Raw genomic sequence first — 19,148 nt, 5'->3', positions numbered from 1 at the left:
CTTAAATCATTTTCCACACACAGTCTGTGCCTGTATTTAGTTTTCATGCTAGTGAGGGCCAAGAATCCACTCTCACATAGTTATGTGGTTGCAAAGTGCATCCGTGTCTTAACAGCGCGATTTGCCAAGGCAAGAAACTCTGAGCGCAGCCCTATCCAGAGATCTGGCAGTAGTTTGTGATTAAATTCAATTTTCACACTTGTTGCAATTTCGATGAGGCTCTCTTCTCTTGTTCAGATATCGGTAAGTGGACTGGAGGCAGGGCATAAAAGGAATAATGAGTCCAGTTGTTTGTGTCGTCCGTTTCGGGAAAGTACCTGCGTAATTGCGCACTCAGCTCACTCAGGTGCTTCGCTACATCACATTTGACATTGTCCGTAAGCTTGAGTTCATTTACACACACAAAATCATACAATGATGGAAAGACCTGTGTGTTGTCCTTGTTAATGTAGACAGAAAAGAGCTCCAACTTCTTAATCATAGGCTCAATTTCATCCCGCACATTGAATATAGTTGGAGAGTCCCTGTAATCCTAGATTCAGATATTCAGGCAAGAAAAAACATCACCCAGATAGGCCAGTTGTGTGAGAAACTCGTCATCATGCAATTGGTCAGACAAGTGAAATTAAAGGTCAGTAAAGAAAACTTTAAGCTCATCTCTCAATTCAAGAAAACGTGTCAGTACTTTGCCCATTGATAACCAGCGCACTTCTGTATGTTGTAAAGTGTTACATGGTCGCTGCCCATATCATTGCGTAATGCAGAAAATACACGAGAGTTCAGGGGCCTTGCTTTAATTAACAAAGTTAACCATTTTCACTGTAGTGTCCAAAACATCTTTCAAGCTGTCAGGCATTCCCTTGACAGTAAGAGCCTCTCGGTGGATGCTGCAGTGTACCCAAGTGGCGTCGGGAGAAACTGCTTGCACGCGCGTTTCCACTCCTCTATGTCTCCCTGTCATGGCTTTTGCACCATCAGTACAGATGCCAACAGATCTTGACCACCAAAGTCCATTTGATGTCACAAAGCTGTCCAGTACTTTAAAAATATCCTCTCCTGTTGTCCTGGTTTCCAGAAGAGGAAGTCTTCCTTAATTGACCCCCCCCATAAATGTAACGGACATATACCAGGAGCTGTGCCAGGCCTGCCACGTCTGTTGACTCGTCCAGCTGTAACGCATAGAATTCCCTGGCTTGTATGCGAAGCAGTAATTGTTTCAAAACATCTCCTGCCATGTCACTGATGCGTCGTGAAACAGTGTTGTTTGATGAAGGCATTGTCTGTATAGTTTTTTTTGGCCTTTTCCCCCAGCATTGTCTCATCCTTGATAGCAAAGTTCAGGAAAATCTTTATTAATGATATTTCTCACACTGAGATGAGAGGGATTAATGCAAATTATAAACTTGGTGGTTCGAGCACTGAATGCTGATTGGCTGATGCCGTGGACTGCATACCACTTTGTGTCGTGTCTAAGAACAGCCCTTAGCCGTGGTATATTGGACATATACCACACCTATTGCAAAAATGAACCATATCTGCATCCCAAATTAAAGTGCACTATTTTTGACAAGGACCAATAGGGCTCTAGCTAACAGTAGTGCGCTATATACGGAATAGCGTGCCATTTGGGATGGAGTTTGTTTCACTCAATTTCATGTTAACTCAAAGAGCATTAGATCAATGGCCAACAGCAAATCTTCTCACTATCTCTGTGTTGCCCACATGCTTGCACAGCATGACATCCAAACAACACTCACACATTTCACAATAATACACTACAGAGACAAATAATGATAACTACAGATAATACACTACAGACTAATAATGATAACTACAGATAATACACTACAGAGACAAATAATGATAACTACAGATAATACACTACAGACTAATAATGATAACTACAGATAATACACTACAGAGACAAATAATGATAACTACAGATAATACACTACAGACTAATAATGATAACTACAGATAATACACTACAGACTAATAATGATAACTACAGATAATACACTACAGAGACAAATAATGATAACTACAGATAATACACTACAGAGACAAATAATGATAACTACAGATAATACACTACAGACTAATAATGATAACTACAGATAATACACTACAGAGACAAATAATGATAACTACAGATAATACACTACAGAGACAAATAATGATAACTACAGATAATACACTACAGACTAATAATGATAACTACAGATAATACACTACAGAGACAAATAATGATAACTACAGATAATACACTACAGACTAATAATGATAACTACAGATAATACACTACAGAGACAAATAATGATAACTACAGATAATACACTACAGAGACTAATAATGATAACTACAGATAATACACTACAGAGACTAATAATGATAACTACAGATAATACACTACAGAGACTAATAATGATAACTACAGATAATACACTACAGAGACTAATAATGATAACTACAGATAATACACTACAGAGACTAATAATGATAACTACAGATAATACACTACAGAGACTAATAATGCTAACTACAGATAAGGGGTGTAGGCTACTGAAGATTATTGCTCATTATTTCTATGTGTGTGTGTGTGTGTGTGTGTGTGTGTGTGTGTGTGTGTGTGCGTGCGTGCATGCGTGTGCATCTCTGTGTGTGCGCGTCTGTGTGTGACCGTACTGTGTCTGTCACTTATCAGAGATGGAGACATTGCTATCTTCAATTGAGCGCGGTTTCCCCAGAATAGTGGTTTCCTCATTGATGCGTTATTGCACTATTTGTTCTGACAACAATACCCCTCAGATGATTGGGATCAGAGTGTGTAGATGTGTGCCACTGCGTGCCCCATCGGGCTCCACCTCCATTATTCACATTCCTGTCATTATATCCCCCCAAACATGTACAGTCGTCTTTTCACACTCCTTTGTGTCATTGTTTCACTTTGTATCTGCATTGGTATAAATGGAAAATAATACCACATATTCCTCTCATTGTTGCACACAGTATGATCAGAGAGGTGGAGGTTCCAGGATGATCGAGCTCATCATTAAAAAGTCTGGCGGTTTCATGGGATTCTATGGCTGTGTTCCAAATTGCACGCTATTCCCTATAGCTTTTAGCACATCATAAGACAAAATATTGTGTAACATGTATTTGAATACCTGCTGTGTGTGAATGGTCTAATAGACCATGCAGTGCTAGACTGGAACAGCGGAGATTCACTCAGGTTATTCCTATATTGTGTGGAGTTTTGATAGAATCACAATTTGTGCTTTCTTGCGAGTAATGTGGCTCGATGAGGCCTAAGTATGGATGTAAGTGAAGTTACTCATTTGCTATTGAATCTAACGTGCCACAGCACAGGAATTCTGTACTCACCATTTACTGAACCTAAGGACATTCATTGACGCCCCTTCTGGGTGTTCGTCGATGCAGCTATATCGGCCCTGTCATTTTTCCGCTTTCATCACATTAACCTCTTAAAGCCATTCGTTTGGACGGACAGTGAAAAGCAAAAGGGATAACCATAGCAATTAACTTGTACTGACTAAGAACAATTATCTTGATGCAATGTTCAAGTTCATTACAATCTGCCCCATTTCTTTTTTTTGATCAGCTTTATTATTACAGATAGATTGTAGCTTTCATCATTGTAATTGTCTGCATTATTTCCAATCCCCCATATATTCTTTTGTAAATATATATATATATATATATTTACAATTATATATTTACAATATATATACAGTACCAGTCAAAGGTTTGGATACACCTACTCATTCAAGGGTTTTTCTTTATTTTTACTATTTTCTACAGTGTAGAATAATAGTGAAGACATCAAAACTATGAAATAACACATATGGAATCATGTAGTAACCAAAAAAGTGTTAAACAAATAGAAATATATTTTATATTTGCCTTGATGACAGCTTTGCACACGCTTGGCATTCTCTCAACCAGCTTCACCTGGAATTATTTTCCAACAGTGTTGAAGGAGTTCCCACATATGCTGAGCACTTGTTGGCTGCTTTTCCTTCACTCTGCGGTCCAACTCATCCCAAACCATCTCAATTGGGTTGAGGTTGGGTGATTGTGGGTGTCATCTGATGCAGCACTCCATCACTCTCCTCCTTGGTCAAATAGCCCTTACACAGCCTGGAGGTGTGTTGGGTCATTGTCCTGTTGAAAAACAAATGATACTCTCACTAAGCGCAAACCAGATGGGATGGCATATCGCTGCAGAATGCTGTCGTAGCCATGCTGGTTAAGTGTGCCTTGAATTGTAAATAAATTACTGACAGTGTCACCAGAAAAGCACCCCCACACCATCACACCTCCTCCTCCATGCTTCACGGTAGGAACGACACATGCGGAAATCATCCATTCACCTACTCTGCGTCTCACAAAGACACGGAGGTTGGAACCAAAAATCTCAAATTTGGACTCGGACCAAAGGACAGATTTCCACTTGTCTAATGTCTATTGCTTGTGTTTCTTGGCCCAAGCAAGTCTCTTCCTATTATTGGTGTCCTTTAGTAGTGGCTTCTTTGCAGCAATTCGACCATGAAGGCCTTTTTCACACAGTCTCCTCTGAACAGTTGATGTTGAGATGTGGCTGTTGCTTGAACTCTGTGAAGCATTTATTTGGGCTGCAATGTGAGGTGCAGTTAACTCCAATGAACTTATCCTCTGCAGCAGAGGTAACTCTGGGTCTTCTTATCCTGTGGCGCTCATCATGAGAGCCAGTTTCATCATAGCGCTTGATGGTTTTGCGACTGCACTTGAAGAAACTTTCAAAGTTCTTGAAATTTTCCTGATTGACTGACCTTCATGTCTTAAAGTAATGATGGACTATCGTATCTCTTTGCTTATTTGAGCTGTTCTTGCCTTAATATGGATTTGGTCTTTTACCAAATAGGGCTATCTTCAGTATACCACCACTACCTTGTCACAACACAACTGATTGGCTCAAATGCATTAAGGAAAGAAATTCGGGTGGGAAACACCACTGGTGGGAAAAGGTGCATATTTTCTACATGCGGATTTTAGAACATTCGCATGGAAATCTGTCACCAATTGGATCGATACTGTTGATGATTAGTTATTTGAGAAGGAGACAAGTCAAGACGCTGGACCGGGTGATTCAGTTTATAGTAAGGCAGTTTATTATGAGACAAAGATATTTGGCTGAGCGTGCACGGACTCCTTCGTTTAGCTCATAGGGAACTAGCAGAAGAGAGCCCCGAAACATAGTATACATCCAATTTATACAATGAAATAACAGTGTGTTGACGTAGGTTGAGTCTAGTAGGTCCGCTCTCCTGACTGGTCGATGAGTGGAGGGACGGTCCATTCTCCAGGTGGTGTCGACTTCCCATTGGCCCTTGGCAGTGTCCTTTGTCCTCGGAGTCCAACACCCCTAAGTGTGTGTGTGTGTGTGTGTATTTCTGGTAATTCGTGTCTGGGTGGTTGCGATATTCATGGAATGTTGTTTTTACACCAGTGGTCAGTTCGTGTGGCTAGGGCGCTTTCATGTCTTGACATGTTTTGTGTGAGTTAAGTCAGCCATCTGTCTCTGGGTGTGGTCGTGATTGGTATCAGTTGGTTGCTCAATATGTCTCTGGAGTTTTGTTGTGTGCTGTTGTGAAGCATGTTGTGCAAATGCCCTCCTTATATATCATTAGGTAAAACGTTAGATTATCTTTATTACAAATCCCCTCTTCACGTCTGCAAGACGTGACAAAAAAAGAACAATCTGCGGCACAGCGGGAGTGAAAACAAACAAACGGAAGTCAGAGACAAATGTTGTGAGTCCCCCTCTTCACGTCTCACCTCAGCAGATAGCTTGTCAAGTCTCAATAGGGATTAAAATCATATCATTTCCATTACAATCCACCCATTTTGCTAGATATTTCACATACATTATAACACATCTATTTTGATTGGATTCAGAAATTTCACACAAATTCAAACTAATTCATGCATCCCAATAGATGGTCTCATCTAACATGTGCTCCTCATATTTGAATGAATCCTCCACCTTGCTCGGCGGTAGGTACTTGTCATCTCATTGATCTGAACTTTGACTCGGTCCGTAGCTCACCATCTGCTCCGTTATCATCTCTCTAGAGTTCTGGTGATTAAACCTCTTGCACACGGGACCAAACAACAACCACACAACCCAATCACACTCATACAGGTGAAAGCAGCCCATAATACAGTTCTTGCAACACTTTTCCATTTTCCAAACATGATCTGTGTTATCAAAAATGTACGTACAGCAATGAACCTAATCATTCTACCTACACCATCCTCTTTGCCCGTAACCTATCGAGAGTCAGTCTATTTTACCAGGTCATGAGGGAGGTGGCGGATAATTGGTCAGAGAACCTCTTTACTGCATCCCCTGTTTCATTCATGAATCTCTGTTGATTAAAATATGTCATTAATTCAATCCACATTATTATTTATTGTCAACTACCAAAATAATGTAGTGTTAAAGCCTTCACATATTTGATTCATAGCTTTGTATTCATCTGGAACTTCCCTGAGGATGCCAATAGCATCCATCTTGTAAAGCTACTCCCATCCTGGTCAAAACTCCTCCTGTGCCTACTTTAGCCTCCTATAACTGGCCTCTGATGACTAACTCGAACTGGTTAGACCAATAACCCCAGGGCGCAATTCCTAACCACCCTTTGTGGTAATTTCTGTCGTATGCGTCCTTTGCTGGTACTAGCCCACCCTTCATCAGTTACAGGTGCTATGAGGTTACACATTTTCTCCTGTGCTTTCAAACCTAAGTCAGTCATATTAACAATTACCTTTCCAGCCATTAAAATCATCTTAATTCTCGGTGCCATTTTTGTATCTATAACACTGGTATTCATCCGGAATTTAGGTGAACCGAGGTGGGTTGGCTGAGTACTTCAATCTGGCCAACCCATATTCCTGTACTGTTGTCTGCTTCCCCAGGAAATTGTTTAATGTTTACCTTAAATTCTACATCTTGATCTTCTTTGATTCCTTATTCTGTACGTCACTCATCAGTGTATTATATAGTTTATCTTTTACTTCTTCTCCATGACAACGGTAACCTATGTTTAGTACCAGTAGGTGGTGGATCTGAATATATCAGAAAGATTAGACTATGATGCAGCTCAGAGTTTCTACTCTTCCCAAAAACCGTCAACCCTCTCCTGCCCTTAGTCTCTCTTCTAGGTACCACCCCATACTCACACCTCTAGGAGCACACACAGTGATGAACGGTCGGGATAGGAAATCTTCGTGAAGGAGGTAACCCCCGGACCCTGTTGGTATCGGTTCTTCTCCTAACTCTGTGTGTGATCAGCAGTGGTCATATGTGTACATACCTCCTTGCAGTGGGTAACGTGGACCCAAGTGACTCTCTCAGCTTTTCTAATGGCAAAGGCAATGGTTTAACAGCACCTGGTATGGGCCTTCCCCACGGGGCTGCTTCCCGTCTTTTCTCCTCAGGGACTGGATCCACACCCAGTCTCCTGGTTGGATTGAGTGAATCACCTTCTCCTGTAATTCACCTGTTGAACACAAAATCTTGGACATACGGGTTTGGTTAACAGTCTTCTCATGTGCTCTGCTAGTATTTCTTCACTTCTATGTCTACCTGTTCTGGTCTCTCTATCTCTGGCATTCTATAGGCTCTACCTAATTAGCTAAAATGTCATCCATCATTTAAACGGAGATAGATCCCAGTATCAACACTAGGGATAATATCTTGTCCTCATTTTTTAGTTACCATAATCTTGTCCACCAAGTAAGTTGGGAACACTTCTACCCATTTGCTATGCTTATCTGTTATTTTTAAACACCCCTTCTTCCCCTCAATTCGGAATAGTTCAATAAGTCCATTTCCAAATGTTGGAATGGAAATTCTACAAAAATGTTTTTTGTTCTAGTAGCATCCTATCCTGTTCTATCGCCTGCTCTACCATACTCCCCCTATTTATACATGGCTCAAGCCATGTATCAATTTTGCTGCATTTCTTAACAATGTCTTTTGTTAGGTTAGTAAATTATCCTTATGTCAGCCCTTCTCTTGTAGGATTGCCCCCTTTCATATACCACATGTCCAATTCTCCCTGGGGCATTCATCCTTAGCTACCCTGTGCATTTCTCTATCAAGTGTCCTATCTTCTTTAAGATTGAACAACTTCTTTCAACTAAATTATCATATCTTTTCCTAGCGAATTTTACCAAACATAACTTAAAATCATAACTATAATACATGCCTATGGAGCCGATAGTCTCTCCATGTATTAATATCCTAACTAAATGAACCTAACATCTTCTATTCTTATGTCTTTTCTGTCTCTCCAGTGTTATTTCTGTCCTCACCTGTTTATAATTTAACTATGCTGGTCTCCACTCACTACCCGTTATCTAATTCTTCTATGTTACTTTTATCTTCTCTTCCTTGTTTATGCTCTCCTCCTTCTACTTCCAACCCATCAAGGTCTCAGCAGTGCAGGGGAGTACTAAATGTCTCATGGTCTTATTACATAGCTACTTACATTTATCTCGATACCCTCAATAATCCTGGATTCCCTACAGATGTCATATATTCCTGTCCTGTTGGCTTAAGTCTACCATTATTAACCTGTTTTATCAACAAAATATAATATTACTATTATATTAATTCCACAGTCTTGTTGTGTTAAATCTCTTCCACTAAATACAACCACAGCTGACTTCCTAAGGGAAAATAAACTTATCTAGATAATGTAAAAAGTACCTCTACTTATCAAACGATATTCACGTAACATAATCAGATCAAAATGACTAATCTGAACTACTCCCCAAAGAAAAATTATTGTACCCTTTTCGTCATTTAGTCTTCTCATTGGTTCAAATTATCAATTGTGTCTAAGAACTTTAACTCCATCATAATTATCAGTTCTCCTAGTTTCCTTAAAGTTAGTATCCCAAATTACCTTAAATTCACCATCCAATGGCTTTTCATTGCGGCTGATCAGACCACAAAAGGAAAAGTCACCAGTGGGGTCAAAAAAGTCATAACCCCTTTTCAGAAACGTTTTTTCTTTCTTACTACATTAGACAAATGAAAGCTAATAACCTTATCTAGATTTCGTATCTCAAGTTCCCAGAACATTCCCTATCAAAAGAATTTCACGTGTTTAATTAAAACTCAGAAAATAAAACTTTACAATGCCATGTGTGTCTACCCCTTTAAGATATCCTGTCCCTAGGAATTTTTCCCCAAAGAGCTAAGCGCTCCATATTCCATAAAATAACCACTTGGTCAGCATTTCCTCATACTACACCGATTCAGAAACCCAAAAGTTAACTACAAACAAAACCTAAAAATGCTTATACTTCCATTGTACTCCCCCCAATCATTAGTTTTAAACTTAATTGAACATGCGCTACCCTTGGATACAATACTGTACTTCAATCTATGAAACCCCATATTTTAACGTACTATTTGACTAATTTGACCCAAGATTGCTTAAAACCCTAAAACCCTTTCAGTTTGTCTGCAAACCGGCCCATTCTGTTTGCTAGGAATACCCTGCCATTATACACAACTGTGTTTAATGTGCACCTTCCCAGTTAATTATAAAATTAACTCCACCTGTAATTCACCTTAATGACTTGATATTTTTCCTTGCAATGTTCAATTCACTGGTGTTACTAAACAATCAATACCACGAATCAATAACCAGAATTTATCACAAAACAAAACGCTTCTTTCCCGCCAAACATAGCCCAGCGATTACCTCTTTTCAAACAGCGTTCTGCCTTTCCTCTATCACAAGATTAAAACCAATATTCCAACTGTATCTCTCTTTCGGCTTCACACTTATGAAATGTCTATGTCCTTATATGTACCATATAAATCGCCATACTTATAGAAATAACATCATTCAACTCTTTCTCTGTATGCCATTTCCAGCAACAGAGAACGTATTATATCAAAATTCTCTCGCTATTATTTTCTAATTAGTTAGCCTTTCAATTTAAACTAATCAAGCTATCAAAACGTTACATTTATATCTTAAACAAACGCTAGCAACCGTATCTCTCCAGGCAAAACATATCTTCTTACATTTTAGTCCCATGGTGCATGGGCTGGGATCCGAACCCGGGCCTCCCGCGTGGCAGGCGTGAAAACTAAACTATTCGAATGCATACTCGGGTTCAGTGTCTTCCACCTGAAGCAAAGGAAACATTAGGCCCCTATCAGCCTGACCAGGGTCAATAGCGGTGGTGATCAGCCTAGTAGTGTACACTCACAAAAATAACAAACAGGGGAGCTGATATCCCCAGCCTCTCCCAGGGAGGGATGTACCCCGACCCTGGGCGTGGTGCCTTAGGTCGTGGAAACGGAAGCCATTGTCCCATTTTCCCCAACTAAGGTTTCAGTGGTTGGAATCGAATTTATGTAGGGCGCGCAAATCGGCCTTGGTTTCAGTCAAAGTTCTGGAAGGGGTTGGGGCTGGAGTGCAATGTGTAAGGTGGTGCCAAGGTGCTCCTGATTTACCTTTGACCTGGACAGAGTGTGAAGTAACTTCCTTCACTTCGTACAGCCCAGTCCACCTGGGTTCCAGCCACTTTCTCTTGTGGACTTTGACCCTCACCCAGTCCCCAACTTTTACCTTCAGTGGTGGCGAGTCTCCCAACATCTCCCCCTCTTTGACCTTGCGGATCTGTGTGGAGAGAGCTGCAGAAAGTTCCGTCAGTTTTCTCACATACAGACATTACAATTTGTTGTACATCAAGGGCGGGCATATGACCTCCCTCCCTTGGTGGACCAGGCATATTCAAACCTGCACATACCTTAGCTATTTAGCCTTAAGGGTTTGAGTGGCGCGTTCCACGAGGCCCTGAGATTGGGGCCTGCACACCTACCCAAATTTGTGTACAATCCCGAATCTCTCCTCCACCTGTCTCAGGTGCTTGTTACTGATTTGCAGCCACTTTATGACTGACTTGGCCTCCTCTCGTGCCTTTGGTATTGCTCTGGTACTACTGTTACCCACCCAACAAACCTGTCTTTCACTCCCACCAGGTACCCCCTTTCCACTTGCCACGTTATCTGGGCCCCTGACGGTGTCTTCCTTTTCTCCGTTTTTTTTTTCTTCCTTCTTAAACATGTGGTTCCTGTTTCTGTCCTTTTCACTTTCTATTCCCTTCTCAACTGCTTCCTTCAAACCTTCCTCCATCACTACCTTATTGCTTTATAATGTTCCTTTCCCCCCGCTCTATCCTGTATCTTCTGATCTAAATATTCGCTAAATTTAAGTTTAATTGGTTGGTGGAATGGTTGCCATTTTATTACCCACACTAATGTCCCTCTATCTTTGTATACTTAGCCCGTCGTTGGTCAAAACCATCGATGTATTCACGGTGCTGACACAGACTTATCTCTGGTGCCCCACCCTCGTAGACAAAGTTCCGAAAATTATAATTTAATTTAATGAACTGTCTATATTACAGTAGCAGAATAACAACCACTTCAACCTTTATTAAGACAGTTCGTTAATTGTATTGTTGAAATAACCCAGGACAATACCAACAGCACGGCGCTTACCACAATTCACTCAGTAATTCTTAAAAATTATACAAATGAAATTAAATTGATTAAAAGGAGACCTGTGAAACGCTCAATCAACACTACAATATTCCAAATTATCCGACTGTATATTGGCGCTCCTAACTGATGACTACTTCAGTTGTCCCAATCTCACGGATATTTCCAGGTTAAATTTTCTATGCACCCGACTGTGTATTGACGCTCCGGACTGAGAGTCACTTCAGTCCGCCCCAATTTCACGGAATGCACTATTCCAATGTATCTGACTGTATATTAATGTCTCCAACTAAACGCCACTTCAGCCGGACAGAAACTCACAGATACGTTTTACCAATCCCAGTTTACTAACTCTACTTTAGATCCGATGCACTATTTCTATGTTCCACTGGTATAAGTGAGTTCACCCTATATTTTTGTAAGTTGTCGCTCTGGATAAGAGCGTCTGCTAAATGACTTAAATGTAAATGTAAATGTACTTGAGTAGTTATACCGATCCCAGTTTACTGACGCTACTCGGTTCTAATCGTGATCAATCCCAGTTTTACTGATGCGCCTAGTCGAGCGCCATTTCGACTAGTCCCAGTGTACCGATGCAACTTGACCTAACAACTAATTATCCGACTATATATTGGTGCTCCTAACTGATGACCACTTCAGTTAGCCCCAATCTCACGGATATCTCTGGGTTAATTTATATGCACCCGACTATGTATTGATGCTCCGGACTGAGAGTCACTTCAGTCCGTCCCAATCTCACGGAATGCAATATCCCATGTACCCGACTATGTATTAATGTCCAAACCAAACGCCACTTTGGTTGGACAGAAACTCACGGATACATTTTTAGGCCTATAACAGCAAATATCCTTGTACTCAGCCTTAACGTTTGTTTATACAATTTTATACAATATTAACAGTAATTCATACTCACGCCCAGTACTACTGATCAAATTTTGGATAAAGACTATAATACAATATGCAGATTTTGTTTTAACAGGCTCTGCTTACCTTTTTTTTAATCGAGCTCGTTGATCAGTTTCCCGGGGCAAGCAGAATCGCCGATGACTCCTGCGGACAGGTCACCCGTCCTTACAAGATTGTCCTGGACTTGTCTCTTCTCACATCAACCATTAATGGACCGAATTCAGGAGTTTGAAACCATCCTCTGCTACCAATTCTGTTGATGATTAGTTATTTGAGAAGGAGACAAGTCAAGACGCTGGACCGGGTGATTCAGTTTATAGTAAGGCAGTTTATTATGAGACAAAGATATTTGGCAAAGCGTGCACGGACTCCTTCGTTTAGCTCATAGGGAACTAGCAGAAGAGAGCCCCGAAACATAGTATACATCCAATTTATACAATGAAATAACAGTGTGTTGACGTTGAGTCTAGTAGGTCCGCTCTCCTGACTGGTCGATGAGTGGAGGGACGGTCCACTCTCCAGGTGGTGTCGACTTCCCATTGGCCCTTGGCAGTGTCCTTTGTCCTCGGAGTCCAACACCCCTAAGTGTGTGTGTGTGTATTTCTGGTAATTCGTGTCTGGGTGGTTGCGATATTCATGGAATGTTGTTTTTTACACCAGTGGTCAGTTCGTGTGGCTAGGGCGCTTTCATGTCTTGACATGTTTGTGTGAGTGCTTAAGTCAGCCATCTGTCTCTGGGTGTGGTCGTGATTGGTATCAGTTGGTTGCTCAATATGTCTCTGGAGTTTTGTTGTGTGCTGTTGTGAAGCATGTTGTGCAAATGCCCTCCTTATATATCATTAGGTAAAACGTTACATTATCTTTATTACAATACCTAGCTACTGGTGTGAAAATGTGGCTGCCATTTTCTTTCTCTCTGGCTGCTCATTATCACAGTGTGACATAAGACATACATTTTGCTAATGGCTAATTTCTCCATTATTCTGCAAATGTTAGGCGATTTTCCGCAGTATGCTACAGCCATTTATTCTGTATTGTTCTTAGTCAGCGATTGAATTTCTTAGACATCTCGTCTTACTGTGTGCTACTCGTGTTTAAGGGTAATACTTTGTAAAATAAGTGAGAAGACAGTTATTATGCTCCTGGGGCTAGTTTAGAATATTTATCAGAATTACTGTATAGAGTTTCAAGTCAATATACCAATTGCTTTCACAGCCCAAGAGTTCAACTAATAACATGTGTCCGAAATTCAATAAAAGAGTTGGGAAATCATTTGACAGGCCACCAAGCCAGTTTTAGTTTTAAGATCCCAAAGAATGACATTAATCCATGGTTCTACATGTTCAATCAACAAGTTTATGCAGCAGCTCTTTTTCCCATGTTCAAATAAAATCACAAGTTGGGTTTGGGTACTGTATCCAAACCTACAACCAGATACTCTCTCACAACTATGCTTTCACGTTTCAGGAAGTGTGTGAGACCCTGTGTAAACATCACTAGCAGGTTTGATTGAATTCCAGCTATATTGGAAAAGTGGGTAACACTTTACTTGACCTCCAGCATCTTAACACGTCATAACCACGTCATAACAGTTGACATGACTCGTTGTCGTGACGTGACTATTATTAATGTGATGACGGTTATTTTATAAAATCAATTAACTATGTTTAATTATTACGTGATTCAATTAATCATGTAACAATTAACTCATTTGTAACTTGGGGCACCATGGGAAAAGTTTGTTTAATGAGTTACTGTTTCCTGAATTAACTCAAGAATATATTAGAATATATCGTTATCATACCAGTCATCCATTTATCATTATTACCTCATATCGGTCTCATTCTGATGTCGTTGGCCTCGCAAATCTGCACAAACCCTAGTCTAAATGATGATTCAGTGATACACAAATTGGCTTAATTATTTATTTACTAACTAACTAAACAATAACACAGAAATACATAAACACACACAGTATAGGTTGAATTGATTACTTACATAATGCAATGAAGGTCCCTAGTGGACTAACCCGATATGATGGCTTGTTACACAATGGAAATGGGTGGGGAAAGAAAGAGCGGGAGAAACAGAGGGTACCCATCTTACATACAGTTGGAAAACTGCTCATGGGAATGTGAATACTTCGCACATGAACGACCGCTCAATCGGAAATAATTGCAATGTATATATTTACGCTTGTATGTCTCTGTCGTCTATCTCTGTTGAAATCGCCCGTCCGTCTATGGGGAGTCGTCCGATGCAAGTCTCTGGTTGTCCACCAGAGGTCACAATGTCCTTAGTAGTTGTAGTAGGCTTCTTTCTCTGCATGTTCGTTGGACTGGATCCTTCAGATGTACCACAATGGTAATGACAGGGAACTGTTCTTCTTTCATCTTCAGTCGAGATTCCTAGACTATTTTACAGTGAGGGGAAAAAGTATTTGATCCCCTGATGATTTTGTACGTTTGCCCACTGACAAAGAAATGATCAGTCTATAATTTTAATGGTAGGTTTATTTGAACAGTGAGAGACAGAATAACAACAAAAAAATCCAGAAAAACGCATGTCAAAATTGTTATAAATTGATTTGCATTTTAATGAGGGAAATAAGTATTTGACCCCTCTACAAAACATGACTTAGTACTTGGTGGCAAAACCCTTGTTGGCAATCACAGAGTTCAGACGTTTCTTGTAGTTGGCCACTAGGTTTGCACACATCTCAGGAGGGATTTTGTCCCACTCCTCTTTGCAGATCTTCTCCAAGTCAGTAAGGTTTCCAGGCTGACGTTTGGCAACTCGAACCTTCAGCTCCCTCCACAGATTTTCTATGGGATTAAGGTCTGGAGACTGGCTAGGCCACTCCAGGACCTTAATGTGCTTCTTCTTGAGCCACTCCTTTGTTGTCTTGGCTGTGTGTTTTGGGTCATTGTCATGCTGGAATACCCATCCACGACCCATTTTCAATGCCCTTGCTGAGGGAAGGAGGTTCTCACCCAAGATTTGACGGTACATGGCCCCGTCCATCGTCCCTTTGATGCGGTGAAGTTGTCCTGTCCCCTTAGCAGAAAAACACCCCCAAAGCATAATGTTTCCACCTCCATGTTTGACGGTGGGGATGGTGTTCTTGGGGTCATAGGCAGCATTCCTCCTCCTCCAAACACGGCGAGTTGAGTTGATGCCAAAGAGCTCCATTTTGGTCTCATCTGACCACAACACTTTCACCCAGTTGTCCTCTGAATCATTCAGATGTTCATTGGCAAACTTCAGAGGAGCATGTAATGTGCTTTCTTGAGCAGGGGGACCTTGCGGGCGCTGCAGGATTTCAGTCCTTCACGGCGTAGTGTGTTACCAATTGTTTTCTTGGTGACTATGGTCCCAGCTGCCTTGAGATCATTGACAAGATCGTCCCGTGTAGTTCTGGGCTGATTCCTCACCGTTCTCATGATCATTGCAACTCCACGAGGTGAGATCTTGCATGGAGCCCCAGGCCGAGGGAGATTGACAGTTCTTTTGTGTTTCTTCCATTTGCGAATAATCACATCAACTGTTGTCACCTTCTCACCAAGCTGCTTGGCGATGGTCTTGTAGCCCATTCCAGCCTTGTGTAGGTCTACAATCTTGTCCCTGACATCCTTGGAGAGCTCTTTGGTCTTGGCCATGGTGGAGAGTTTGGAATCTGATTGATTGATTGCTTCTGTGGACAGGTGTCTTTTATACAGGTAACAAACTAAGATTAGGAGCACTCCCTTTAAGAGTGTGCTCCTAAATCTCAGCCCGTTACCTGTATAAAAGACACCTGGGAGCCAGAAATCTTTCTGATTGAGAGGGGGTGAAGTACTTATTTCCCTCATTAAAATGCAAATCAATTTATAACATTTTTGACATGCGTTTTTCTGGATTTTTTTGTTGTTATTCTGTCTCTCACTGTTCAAATAAACCTACCATTAAAATTATAGACTGATCATTTCTTTGTCAGTGGGCAAACGTACAAAATCAGCAGGGGATCAAATACTTTTTTCCCCTCACTGTTCATATACAGCTGCACACTGTGAATGTCTAATCTTCACCTTCACTCGTCGAGAGTTTACGGGTCTTACCATTTTCTGGTCTCAATGGTTGATTATTCAGGGTACAGCTAGGACCACTTTACACACTGGCAGCCACCCGGCATGTTTTGGTTTCTAGAAATTTTCTTCACTCATGTTGAGAGTTTCTAACCATTTCGTAACATTCAGAAAAACATCCCACTTCCCCCTCCCATAGCCTACGTGTCAACAGTATGTTTGTTATATATATATATTTTTTTTATTGACCATATTAAATTATAATTGTACCTGCCCACACATTGGCGTCAGACATGTACCTACTCCAATGCTCTGTTGCTGATGACTAGGATAAATGCAGGAGCAGATTTCAGGAGCAGGACAAGACACCCTGTTTTTGACTGATGACTGATATAAGGGCATGTACGTGATAGGCCTATCTGGCTTACATGATTATGATGGTCATAATGCGTCTTGACAGCGTCATAAAGTGTATTTTCATAGTCCAAGTAAAGTGACACAGAATGCTCACAATGCTTCATGACAGTGTCATAAAGTGTATTTTCTACAAGTTATTTAAAATATGATGAAAAAAATGTATTAAAACAACAGCAAAGGATTTAAGAAACAAACTTTCAAATGAAGAAAACTTCTTGGCAGAGAAACGAATTGGAATATATGTGGGTTTTGACCAGCCATAAAATAACACAATATATGTCACAACAGGTGTAAATATGGGTCATGACAGTGTTATGACCATATTATGACATGGTTATGACAAGTTATGTCAACTCTTATGAAATATTATGACATGGTTATGACACTGGGTGTCAAGTAAAGTGTTACCGAAAAGTGTGTTCCTGGTATTTGGTTAAAGGGTCAATCTGGTATTCAAACGACAACAAAGCAGTTACCGCACACCACTTTTTTGGTAAGGTGAGGTATGGAACTGGAGAGATGTTACCACTCTCAAATGTATAGATGGGGCAATTAATGAATTCTAAAGCTACTGGAACACGTGGATATTTTTATTTTACAGGTATCCTACTTCACTACAGTACTACCACAAACTAGCCAATTAACATGTTCAAATAAACTGTGGCTGAAACCACATTCCATTTGGAGAATAGATATTTTCTGTAGCTGAGAGAGAGGTCCATGTTTAAGTAAAATGCCAGACGCTGAGCCGTGGGAAATTCCACATGCTTATTTGACGAGTTTCCTCTGTGAAGCAACCAGGTATATACTGTATATACTTTAGTTGTCAGTAGTCACCCAGGTGTTCCATTTAAAACCAAATTGGCATTTGCAGGGATTGTGCCTTTTCTGTCAAATCTCACACTGCTTTGTTGAATCCACTCTGCATTCTGATTCATAGTCATTAACTATTACTCATACAGGAAACCAAAGCGACCAGAGTGTTACTGGCTGGAATTGGCTGAGCAGTAATGAATGCATTTTCTAGATAAAGGCCATTAATTGGTCCATATGGAATGTGTCCAAAATGGCACCTTTTTCCCAATATAGTGTACTACATTTGGCCAGAGCTCTATTGGGCACTGGTCAAAGTAGTGCACTATAAAGGGAATAGGGTGCCATGTGGGGCTCAGATGTAGTGTACTAAAGAAATGAGAGGGCAGGAGCACAACTAATGGGGTTCTATTAATACAGACATAGAACATGGATATGGTCGGTAATACACACATGGGTTTGAAGTAGGGTCTTTAACCTGGTAAGGGGATAAAATCTCTAATGGGCTAGCTTACATCATAGCCTGATCTTACATTACTCTAAGTTGATCATATGTTATATTATCACTGAATGTGATCGATTTGGTTAATGTGCATTATGCAATCAAGGGTTTTATTATGTATAATTCATTTTTGGCTCTGCTATCCTGTGAACTGTAACAAGTCCACTCAGGAACATTCAAAGTCGTCTTGGTAAGTAATTCCAGTGTATATTTGGCATTGTGTTTTAGGTTATTGTCCTGCTGAAAGGTGGATTGGTCTCCCAGTGTCTGTTGGAAAGCAGACTGAACCTGGTTTTCCTCTAGGACTTTGCCAGTGCTTAGCTCTATTCCTTTTCTATTTATCCAAGAAAATTCCCTAGTCCATGCCAATGATAAGCATACCCATAACATGATGCAGCCACCACCATGCTTGAAAATATGAAGAGTGGTACTCAGTAATGTGTTATGGTTTTTCCCCAAACATAATGCTTTGTGTTCAGGACAAAAAGTACATTTCTTTGCCAAGTTCTTTGCAATATTACTTGCCTTATTGCAAATAGGATGCATGTTTTAGAATATTTGTATTCTGTACAGGCTTCCTTCTTTTAACTAGTCGTTTAGGGGCAGCAGGTAACTGAAAGGTTGTTAGATCAAATCCCAGAGCTGACAAGGTAAAAATCTGTCGTTCTGCCCCTGAACAAGGCAGTAACCCACTGTTCCTAGGCCGTCATTTGTAAATAAGAATTTGTTCTTAACTGACTTGCCTAGTTAAATAATGGTTAAATTATTATTATTATTTTCTAAACACTAACTGGTTTAAAATCACCATTGGCCTCATGGTGAAATG

Source organism: Salmo salar, chromosome ssa17, assembly GCF_905237065.1.
Source record: "Salmo salar chromosome ssa17, Ssal_v3.1, whole genome shotgun sequence".
NCBI lineage: Eukaryota > Metazoa > Chordata > Actinopteri > Salmoniformes > Salmonidae > Salmo > Salmo salar.
The sequence above is the reverse complement of the archived record's forward strand: the minus strand, read 5'-3'. Positions refer to the sequence as shown.